This window comes from Penaeus monodon, chromosome 29, assembly GCF_015228065.2.
Source record: "Penaeus monodon isolate SGIC_2016 chromosome 29, NSTDA_Pmon_1, whole genome shotgun sequence".
NCBI lineage: Eukaryota > Metazoa > Arthropoda > Malacostraca > Decapoda > Penaeidae > Penaeus > Penaeus monodon.
In genome coordinates this window covers 37,249,311-37,252,763 of record NC_051414.1, presented here as the reverse complement: position 1 = coordinate 37,252,763, position 3,453 = coordinate 37,249,311, and the positions used below count along the sequence as shown (strand labels likewise).

The 3,453-nt window shown below is 32.8% G+C and overlaps 1 protein-coding gene across 1 annotated transcript in view; it reads left to right on the top strand.

The window, feature by feature from the left end:
• LOC119592220 overlaps window positions 1-3,453 on the top strand; it is a gene marked incomplete at its 3' end in the record, with an annotated part of 15,544 nt that overhangs the window by 9,060 nt on the left and 3,031 nt on the right.

The following is a 3,453-nucleotide window of genomic DNA, read 5'->3' as shown; positions in this document are numbered from 1 at the left end:
AGGATATGAATAAGTTTTAGGTAGGCAATTAGTGATCTTAAGAATCGAAAGGTGGATTTTAATTCCTAAGGTATTATAGTCTTTAAAAAATATCTTCAGAGAATTAACAGGTAAAATGTTAAGTTTATAGATTTTACAATGTTGGAGTTTATACATTTTAGGCATTAAGATTATGGGGTGGCTGAAAATAAGCAATACATTGCAGTTTTATGTGAAAGAGGGACTTCAGTATTGTAGGTATGGAAGGTATGAGAATATTATGATAGGACTGAGAGAGGGAACAGGATCATAATGTGTTTGATGTATAGTCAGTGTTCAGTTTTAAATGATACAGCAAAAGCTTTAGGTTAGAAAGCAAACTCTTAAATGCATGAGTGCATTTCTATTAAAAAAAAATGAGGTTGACCAAAAGATGCACATGCTACAGGTAAATTGTATGTCCAGCAAGATACCAGGCATAGCAGAAATGTTATTGATCATTAAAAAAAAAATACTCATGGTAAAATAGGAAAAGCTTTAAAGTCTAATGTACTAATGTGGGCGATTAGTCATATTGTCTGGCAATTTTCCTTTATCTTGGCTTGCATATGTTTTTGCTTATGGAATGGGGGGGTGAAGGAGTACCTGCATAATGTCCTTTTGATAGTATTCTTATTTAATAAGTATTACATTCATATTATTCTGTTTCTAGGACTTTTACTTCTACAAGGAATATTGCTTATGTTTGAGGTATTTTTTCTAGTTTATTTGCTGTGTTGATCACAAACGGGTAAATTTTTACTTAGGGACTGAATAGCTTCATTTGTCTGTTTAAGTTTGATAAAGATGTTATGCTAAACATTTTGTAATAGCACGAGAGATTCATTAGTTGTATTTATTTTTCTTCTGTTCAGTTAACATGGTTTGGTGATAGTACATTCGCAATCACCAAGCAACAAGAGATTGCAAGACATTTGTTTTGATATACACCATTATGTGTGAGAAGCTGAAAGACATAGTATGGCAAGATGGCTGATGTGTGAGATTTATATTGGAACATTATTATTTTACAGTACATGAGTATTTGCAAAGCGGTTTTTGAGAGGGTTATTATTTTTTTTTTGGGGGGGGGGTCCCCTGCATTCATTGATATAGCTTGTTGAATTGATTTCCAGCACATGACATTTTGTTGTCCTTGAGGTGCATTTAGAGTGGAGTGTCACAGGTTGAGATGTGATACTTATGTTTTGTATGGTTGTCTTGGTATATGTGGAATGTTCAAATGTATGTTTGTGTTAATATAAATGACTGGCACAGGCACATATGGGCATGGATACACATCTATCTGCATACCTAGGTAGATAAATATATTCCTACCTTCTCGTTCAACTGTCTTCCTACTTACACATCTACCTACTTACCTGTATTTGCACATGCATGCATGTTTGCAATCACATGCATTTTTGTTAATCTACATGTGCAGGTAAAGTTTGCATTCACACAAGAGCATATTTAAACAGATTTACAAACTATAATAAGGACACTTATTCATGAATTTGTTTCAGTGAATTATTTCCTGTTAGGCACTGACATGATTAATAAGTTTAAACAAAATAACCTTGATGTGAATATGGCACCTTAGGTTGTTTTTATAAAGCACAGTTTTTAAGATGTAGGAATTGGCAAACCTAAAGGGCTGAGCAACACTGGAGAATGCTTGCATAAACACTGTTTTTTTCTTATTCTTTGTTGCATTTGTATTTTTTTTAGGGGGATTGCTAACTAATATTCCATCTGCTTTCCATTTATTGGTGGTTGCAATATTTTGTGCTTCATTTCTTTAATTATACATGGAAGAGTTTATAAAAATTGTTCATGGAAGTTACTATGTAAAGTAGTAGGAAAGATTTATTTCCCTTGAATTAGATATTTTATTTATTTTCTTCGCCCTCGTATTTGAGATAGGAGTTGTGCATAAATTAATGTGAAAGTTAGCATACAAGTAATCCCCATTATCTGATAGAAATGCATTTTAGTAAAGAAATGGGAGAACAAATCTATTTTACCCATAAAATTGGGAGAGATTAGGGGCTTGACCAGTGTTGGCATATGAAAAGTAGAAAATATTACAAATTAGAGCTTTGACATTACTTCAGTGGCTTACTTGTGAACTATATAATTTTCCAACCTGGGGTTGAGCAGTCTAAGCATTTGCAAACCAGGGAAAAAACATTAATTCTGTTCAGTAATACATTTGTGATAAGCTGATCTCGGTGTTTACAGTTTGCTGTAAGCTGCTTTTGAATTGAATCAGCAGAGAACAAAGTTACCTGACAAATATGGTGGTAATATTTGTATACAATGTGTTTTATCTTTTCTGTGCAAGTTATTAAAAGGTAAATGTTACATGGTGGAATTGTTTAAGTATTTTTAAAGGATAAATTAGATGAATTCTTATATTACATGCAAGAAATTTGATAGAACAAAATTGTGTAAATGGAAGACGAATACAACAAAGATTCCTGTTCAGTATATTAAGCAAGTAACTCATGAGAAATAAGTTTTGTCTTGCCTGTTCCTGCTGTTGGATAAGACTAGTTGGTCAGGTCACACATCCAGGCATGCAAATAGTGGCATTACAAATCTCGCCAACACATCTGAGCAGTATCAGTAAGAACTGTAATAGACCTATGCATTACTGTTACGAATGTTTATTCAAACAGTATAGCATGGGCTGATTGTGTGGATTAAAATGTCAGTGGTGAATAAAAGGTGGTTGATAAGGAAGGGACAGTTTTGAAATATTTGAATTCCCTGAAAAATTGGATAATGGGTTACATGTATGTAGTATTGATAGATATGTAATGGACTACTGTAAACGGTTTATTTGAAAGCTATTCTTTACTTAGGTTTGAAGTAAATATTACTTTTGCAGTATCAATTATTTTTTAGGATACCCCCCTATCAAACTATAGTTTGAATTTTTTTTGTTTTAGCACATACAGTATTATGTAATGTATCCAAAGAAAGGTTTAACCTGTAGACCGCTATGCATTTGGCCCTTGAATTTATTTAAGAGTGCAATGTCATCATTGTTATATAATTTGTACAATCCTTTAAAATACCAGACACAAAATTATGCAAGTACTAAATGGGAACTATGACAATATTCTCTTGGTATGGAGAGAGATTATTCTAAACTGTTGGTGTATGCAAAATTGTGATTTCAAAATTACTGCAAATCAGAGGGAGGGGAAAGTGGCTTTAACCAAGATAGTGTGGATGCGTGACTTTTAAGGGTGTGACTTTGAATTGCAGTAGCTTCTTAATTTTAACTGAAAGAAATACAACTGTTCAAAATTGATAGAGCTTCAAAGTTGTGTATGGAGATGCAAGCAGTTTTGACCTATTTGATTATCTGATTACTTATTAAAGGCTGTATATGAAAAGTTATTGAAATGTGGATAGCGCACA